This window comes from Hirundo rustica, chromosome 12 (assembly GCF_015227805.2).
Source record: "Hirundo rustica isolate bHirRus1 chromosome 12, bHirRus1.pri.v3, whole genome shotgun sequence".
NCBI lineage: Eukaryota > Metazoa > Chordata > Aves > Passeriformes > Hirundinidae > Hirundo > Hirundo rustica.
The window spans coordinates 7,499,914-7,508,404 of record NC_053461.1 but is presented as its reverse complement, the minus strand read 5'-3'; positions in this window follow the sequence as shown (position 1 = coordinate 7,508,404).

Here is an 8,491-nt window from a genome sequence, read left to right as displayed (position 1 = left end):
TATGAAGATAAATTGTTCGACTGTCTGTTCTGTCCACAATACTGGTAGTGTTAGACAAGATGCTCTGGAGCTGCCTCTTTATGGAAATGATCCTGACAGGACTGGCGGTGTGAATTCATGAAGAAATGGTTCACACCAAACATTATATAAACTGCTATAACCACATAAAAGGGATTAGTACAGGGGTAGAGGCACAGTACCATCCCAGATCACAGCCAGCCATTCTTGGGCCTTGAAATGCAAGTATCCTCAGTACAAATATGTGAATAAAGCACAAGATTATAGGTTACCTCTGTATCCTCCACTCCACAAAACCACACTAACAATTTTTGACCACATACTCAAAATTAATAAGAATTAAAGTTTTGCTAATATAGTGAACTTCATTGTGGATGATATATGTTAAGTTCTTCACTCATCTGGTACTAAAAAGTGCATTTCCTATTAATGAGCTGCACAATAGAGATTTCCAAACTCAAAAAGGCTGTAGCTCTATTACGTTCCAGCATTTGCTCTTCCATTAGTTTTCAAGGATTTTATAAAACATGCTATTTTAGCTTTTATACCTCAGAGTTTGTTTGAATGCAGTAAATTGGTTTAAAACCACTGGGGCAGTGATTGACTCCTGTCAATCACAGGAGCACAGGCAGTGCTGCAGGATGAGAGAGGAGCAAGTCTGCAGAGAGCATGAGCTGAGATTGTGGGGATTATCAGACTGAAGGGATTCAGTATTTCAACCCCCATCAACAGATGAAATATTTGCCGTGGAAGCAAAGCTGAGCAACTAATGGGGTGTTAATGAGATAGTAAAAGCAGGATGGTAAATTGCAGACCCATTTAAGAAGGCAAGCTACAGACAAGGGCAGTGCTATTCCATTCTGAGAGCTACCAAAGAGTAACAGGCAAGATGTTCAACAAAAATTCCTTTTCAGACTGCCCTCCAAATTAGGATGGTCTACTCTGTGTGCTACAGAAACACTTCCTCTTCTCACCTCTGGCTCCAGGTCACTTGCTCACCCAGCACAGTGGCCAGAGTATTAAAAACAAACCAAACTTAAAGTGAACAATCAAACCTCTACATTTCCAAATCCCTGTGGTTTTTGTTAAGTGGCTGCGATATTTAAGTCTCAATTAAGGACCTATCGATTTTGAAGCCTTGCTGGACAGGGTTATCTCCTAATTTAGAAACGAGGCCAAACCACTTGTCAGAGGTCCTGTGCGTAATTGAGTGATCAGATTCCCTCAAATTCTAAAAATGTTGTGGAGAACAAAAGATCTCTCGCTCACAGAAAGATGGGCAGCCCTTGGCAGTCCTCACCATAATTTATGGCAGCAGCAGAATCCCAGAAACCATGCTTAGAGAACCACGTGCTGAATTTAGTGAGAAGTTCCAGCATTATTGAAAACTACTATGAAAATGGAAGGATTCACTAGCCTTATTTGTATGTACCATGAAGCCTCAGTGGGTCTTCCTAGAAAAGGCTGATTTTACATGAACTTTAGAAACATAAAACATCCAGAATAACCCCCATCCTTCATTTGATATTTTTCATGGAGCACCAGCCTGGGAGATTCAGCATTTTCAGTTCTGGGGCTGCAGAGTGGAGGTCCATTGTTTATCCAGTCAGACCAGGATCCCTGGTTGGTTTGGATGAATTACATAATGACTATAATCAGAACTTGGGGATGGTTCATAGATAAGAAAACACAGGCAAAAGCTTTTGTGCAGCAGTAAGTGCTGGTTATTAAGTATCAACCATTCTTCCCTTTATTTCGTGAAGATACACACAGAATATCAATTAAAATTCCCCAAGTTACCACCATGGAATTCAGTTCTCCCCCTTCAACCAAGGTGACCTAACTTGACTCATCTCAGTTTTACTTTACCCTCCACAGTGCAACCAAATCTATCCAACAAATGGGGCAGGACATCTGTTCACACAAGAACATGTATGAAATCCAAACCCATGCCAGGAGTTCACATTTGTCTTTTCGTAGCAGGATTTGGGAGGAGTTTCCTTATATAACCCATAAAAATTGTTTGTTGGTGAAGATGAAGGTGCCTGAGGAGCTGCTTGACAAATGTGAACTGAGACAGGGCTTTGGAAAACATCATTCAGGTACTTGGTGTAAAGATCAGAAAGGGAAAGTTGGATTATGCTGAAAGTTTGCCAGGAAAATCCTCACCTTGGGTCTCTGGGAATGAGAGGAGACTCCTCCTACCAAGGCAATCCTTCTACAGTCCCAAATCCCTGCCCCATTTCCTGGGAGTGGGCCTGGGAAGCTGAAGTTTTCCTTGTGCCCACTGTGCAGGTACAGGTATTTATTTGCAGTAAAGACTTCTCTTGGCTCCTTCAGTCCTTCCCACCTCTCAGGGGCCTTGGCAATATTTCCCTGGGCACAGCTGGGTGGAAGCTGTTCCTTCCAGCCGTGTGAGCCTGAAAATAGAAAGACACAACCCCAGCCTCAGCTTTTATCTCCTCCACAAGCTGGTTTTTAAGCACAAGTGTTGTGGATTAAGGATAACAAGGTGCTGTCCCTGTGCTCCCATCCCACGGTCCCCTCTGGTGCTCCATTATCAGGAGTCTGACTGCGATTACACCAATTAACCTCAGGAGAAGATGAAGGCTTGATGGGGCTGGGGGATAATTTTTCTGTAGCCGCAATGTAAAGGTGTGACTTTGGCAGTCTCGTTTCCCTTTGTGTTGTTAGGATTTATCAGCTTTGCAGCAAAGGAGTTTTGAGCTCTAGGACAGACAAACCACCGATCATGGATGGAATGGGCCCTTTAAAAGGCTTCTCAGTGCGACCTTTCTTTGCTGTAGTCTTTATTAAACATAACCTGTGTATTAAATCTATAAATGTAACCCATGCCCTGGCCCTATCAAGGCATTCCTGCAACACTCCTTTTATCCAAAAGATGCCTTGAAAAACACGTGGAGGGGAAGTTTCCCAAACCTCTTCTGGCACTGGCTGCTGCTCCTCGCTAGTTTTCCACACCACTTCCAAGCTGTTGGTTAAGGAGCAGACCAGGAATAGCCCTGTTCCAGGAAAGCAGAAAGTCCAGAGCGTCCAGGAAACACCAGAATAGTGATCTGGGGAGGAACAGGGGAGTGGGGCTCATTCCTGAGGGTGGCACTTTTTTCATCAGCTGAGAAAGGCAGAAGTCTAAACTGGGAATAGAAAATGGACAGTTATCCTACTTTTTTTGCCGACGAAACCTGGAACTGGCTGCTGCTGGAGTTGTCAGTTTGTAGCATGGGTGTGCAGTCAGCATGGGAAACATATTTAACACAAATCCATCAAGCTGAGAGCCAAGCTGGTTTGACATGGGGTTTTGGGGGTGGTTTTTGGTTTGGTTTTGTTTTGTGGTTTTTTGGGTGTTTTTTTGTGGTTGTTGTTTGTTTGGGGGGGTTTTTTTGTGTTTGTTTGTTTGTTTGTGGGTTTTTGGGTTTTTTTTTTTGCGTGTGTGCGTGTGTTTTGGGGGTTTTTTGTTGTGTTTTGGTTTGGGTTTTTTGTTTTTTTTTTTTTTTTTTTTGTTTTGGGTTTTTTTTGAGGGGGTTGGGTTTTGTGGGTTTTTTTGGGTTTATTATTATTATTATTTGTTTGACTGGGGGGGGGGGGGGGGGGGGGCGTTGTTCATTTGAGGGTTTTTTTGGTTCGTTTGGGTTTGAAGTTCCTAAAGGAACACAACTGTACCAGCGCAGGTACAGGCTCCCTCTGGTGGCTCATTTCCATTAATGACCGGGTTTTTCCCAAAAAATACAGTTCTGTGCAGTCCAACCAATTGGAGTTGGCCGGATGAAGTGGCCTGTTTGACAGCACTAAGGTTCAGGAAGCTCTCAGGTTTTTTGTAAAGCACCGAACAATTAATTCTTTTATTATGAGTAAAGACTTGGGGGTTGTACAGGCTCTTTGTTGTTGCTATGCAGGCTATGAATGCATAAAGAAATCTTCATTTTTAAAAAAATAAAATCCTTTTAAAACAAGTAGATTAACTGTGAAACAGTGTTATTTTATTTAATAACGCTTAAAATCGCTGATTTTTAATTCCACCCCCACTCTATTTAAAAAATTATTATCAAGACATTATTTCCTACTTTTTGGACATACAGGAATAGAATGAGGCTTAGAATAAAAGATTGAAAGACTTTAAACAAACCAAAAGCATAAACACTTGTGAGAGCTGATGTTGGACATGTACATGTGTTTTAGCTCAAGAAGATGTCAAAATTTAAAAACAAAACAAAACGAAAAGCCCACATCCTACCTTAAGAAAAAAAAAAAAAATCCAAAGACCCTATGATTGTATAATCAACATCACTGCACAGCTTCCAGCACTTGCACTTGGCTATTCAGCCTTGATCCCATGTGGTCCAACCCAAGACCGACCAGATTTTGACTGAAGTAGTTAAAATTTCATTTGTGCCTAAATATAGCCTGCCAGTCAGGGAATGCAGCGTGGATGGAACCTTCCAGCAGGTCAGGAGCAGGCGTGGAGCTGGAAGAGGTAATCCAAGCACATCCAGAACATTTTACACCAGGCTGGAGTTAACTCTGGTGGTGTCGGCAGCTCCTGGGGCTGCAGCCGCGGTGAGGAGGAAATGTTTCTGTTCACTCCATCTTGGTGTTGTGTTATGATATAAACCTCAGCAGAGCTTCTGCAGGATGCAGGAGAGCTCTGATACTTCCTAATCCTGGCTGTAAATACTTTGGCTGCAGCAGAACAGACTCTGGGTCTGAATACTCTTCAACAATTTTTTGCTGCTTCAAGTTTTCACCTCATTAAATATTATTCTAAAGGATTTGTCCCTGAGTCTCCACAGGGAATAATCTCTAGTTCTGAGGTAGCCCTTTGTGAAGCAAAACCCCTTCTTCAGTTCAATATTTCATAGAGTTACAAACTGTTGGAAGTCATTCCAAGATTGCTCCTCTGCTTCTTGTCCCCGTTCCCTTCAAACCTGTCGGAATTGTCAGAATGGTACTAAGGAAAATTGTGCCTTTAAGAAATGTTCTTCTGTCAGTTTGTTTTATATTTTAGGCCAATCTCTCCAGAATCCTCACCTAACCTTTACAGTGCTGGAGAAAGGGGAGGGAAAAAAAAAAAACGTTGCTAGGATACTTGCAAAAAAGGCAAATTAGCTGCAGTTGAAATAAAACAAAAGGATTAAAAATCTCTAACCTTTTGAGTTAAACATCCAGTCCCAGCAACTGCCAAAATTTCATGGTCCTTCTCTTTGAGACAAAGGAATGCAGAATGTCATTGAGCCCCAATTTCACAGGCATATGGAATTTTAAAGCATTGCCTCACTGCATTAAGCTTAAGATATGACAAACTCTATGGTAAGTTTCTCCTGCTGTTTGCAGGAAATTTGATAGTTATTGATAAATTTACGTATTTCTATTTCTATCCATATTTGGCAATGGAACTTTGGAGTTTTAGATATTCCATAACATACTGAGCTCAGCTGTGCAAAGCTGAATCCCTAAAACCAGGTAGAATCTAAGGCTTCAATGAAGGACTGACTTCTGCACAGAGCTGTGGAGTTCTCACTTTGTATCACTTTAGTTCCACTGAACTTTTCTCCATTTATAGCTTTGGCAGCAAAAAATCCACAAGAAAAGTAAAGCTGAAGATGGAGATTTTTTTCCCCTTCACTAAAATATGCACCACTGATTGAAACACTGACAAGAAATCAACACTTGCATATTTTGCTTCATCTTAAGCGTAGTAAAATTTCTGCTTATTTCAAGGAAATCTCATTTTGCATATTCAAATCCACTGCAGCAGAGAGCTCCAATTGCCACACCCTGCATTAACAATGAGACAGAGCCTCATGGAAAGCTGTTGGGATTATCAAAGCACATCATTTTCAGGGCTCTCTATTACGCTGAGCTGAGCAGGTCTTGATCAGATCCAGGCAAAGGATGAAGCCATCATTGCTCTGGCCCCTCCAGAATTTGCATGCAGTCATGATTTTTAGGCCAGCAAGCACATCTGCATTGATGGCTCTTTCTTTTTCCTTTTTTCCTGAATAATTCCTGAAGCGTAAACCCTGTGTCCATGGGAGATCCTCAGGAACATTCCATAGCTGGGGCATATTTGGTGTTTCGACCCAGAGAGATTCTACATGACATTTACTCCAAGATATTAAGAGGAAACACAAGACAGAGGAGTGTTGGGCTTTAGCAAACCAACATTCCTCATGAAAATGGAGCAGGATTTGCTCCTTGCTCAGTCCCAGATGGGAGAACTTGCTGGCCTGGGTGTAGGATTGAGGGAGGGCAGTCCTGCCAGCTGTCTGCTCTGCAGATGCTCAGCAAAGAAAGGGACCTCTGCCTCCTCATGTTGTCAGAAGTTGTCAGAATTCCCTTTCCCTGGACAGCCAGTGAGAACTTTAAAGACTTTCAGTGAGGTAGAACGCTGCCAGTTTCATAATCAATCCCTGTGGCTCTGCCATTCCCATGGCTGATGCCAGGGAGGATTTGTTCTGCACCCCTTCTGACACCACGTAAGTCACAGATGGAAGGTTAGGGCTCCCTTACTTGCAGAAGGAGTTGGAGATCATTCTATTGCTCTGGCTTGCCTATTTTGTTTCTCCAGCTGAAGTAACACATAACATTTCAGATGAGAAAAATGTATTCCAGCAGCCCTCCCTTGATGCATTTTCTCATTTATCTCTTTGACCCTTTTAAACCATGGATTTTCCTTCCTCTTCCTCCTCTCACCCTGATGTGAGTCACAAGGATGAATTTGCAGGTATGTCTTTTTAGTTGTTTTGTTGGTGGTTTGGCTTTTTTTTAATTAAAAACAAAAGAGTATAACTTTTGCATGCATAAATGGAACTGGAGTATTGTCAATCTGAGATGGCAAACTGGGAAGAATCCAAATGCAGCTGCATAAAGAGAGAAAGCAGCAAATTGGAATGGAAACACATTTGGATAATTACAAACTTGCCAAATCAGGAAATGTATTTTTTTTTTTAAGGAGAAAAAAAAGTAATATTGTTGTGTTTCTGCAATTCTTACTGAATTAAAAATGCAGAGGCTGTAGTAGTACAAAGCTCAAGATTTACACAGGAAAATGAGTTGTAGAAATTAAGAAATACTGAGGTCTAACAGGTCATTTTAAAAGAACTCCAGAAGAGCAGAGCCAGGGCATTCCATGGGCTCACTGCTCCCTAAGGACAGGGAAGCAAAACCCCCAAGGAAAGAGCATCAGCAGCCAAAGCCCTGCCCAGAGCAGCCACGGGAGGCAAGAACAGCCCCAAAGATGGTCCCAGGCTCAGCCAGAGGCCCAGGGCTGCCGAAAGACATGGAATCCTAGACTCAAAGGATCCCAGAAAAAAACCATGGAATCATCCTAGACTCAAAGGATCCCGGAATAAGCCATGGAACCATTCTAGACTCAAAGAATCCCAGAAAAAGCCACGGAATTCTAGACTCAAAGGATCCCAAATCATTGAGGTTGGAAAAAAGTTCCAAGGCCATTGAGTCCCAGCTGTGCCCAGTCCCCACCTCGTCCCCAGCCCAGAGCTCTGAGTGCCGTCCCCAGGAATTCCTGGGGCACCTCCAGGGATGGGCACTCCAAACCTCTCTGGGCAATTCCAAGGTCTGAGCACCCTTTCCATGGGGAAATTCCTCCTAATGTCCCTCCTGGCCCAGCCTGAGGCCGTTCCCTCTCCTCCTGTCCCTGTTTCCTGGGATTTGATCCCAAATTCCACCTGGCTGCCCCCTCCTGTCAGGGAGTTGTGCAGAGCCAGAAATTCCCCGAGCCTTCTTTTCTCCAGGCTGAGCTCCTTTCCCAGCTCCTTCAGCCCCTCACAGGACTGACCCCCTGCCCCTCCCCCAGGGTCACCTTTCTCAGGAACTCAACAATCTTAGGAAAAACATTAAGGCAATTCAGAAACCATTATGTATAAAGCAAAACTCAATTAATTTTTCTACTCTAAAATCCATAACATGTTGCGCTTTTTTTTTTTTTTTTTTTTTTTTTCCCCATTTCATTTTAAATATGGTGCAAGATGCTGGTTCCTGGAATATTTAGTTTAAGATTTTTGTGTGGTGATCCTCATTTCATTGACCATGGTTTTGAGAGGACATTAAATATCATATATATTCTTTACAGGACAAGTAAACTTTTAATATGCCAGACCTTTTTTTTTTTTTTTTTTTTTTTTTTTTTTTGGGGGGGGGGGGGGAGTTGGGGGTAATATTAATAATTCAAGCCATCATAACACTTGATTAAGCCCCTAGGCATTTCAGATAATTTGTTGGGTAGCTGGAGTACTCCTTCAGAATATCTATTTCTGTTCAAGAATCTTAAGATTCAAATGACTGGTGTCTCTCTTGTTCACTCAAAAAGATTGAAAGATGAACTTGAATTAATTTGCTTTTATTCAAGCATATAGGAACCTGCTGGAGGAAAGAAAAAATGTGAAAGTATAGTAGGCAAGGCCATAGAGAAACTTTGAGTAATAATTTGAGTTTG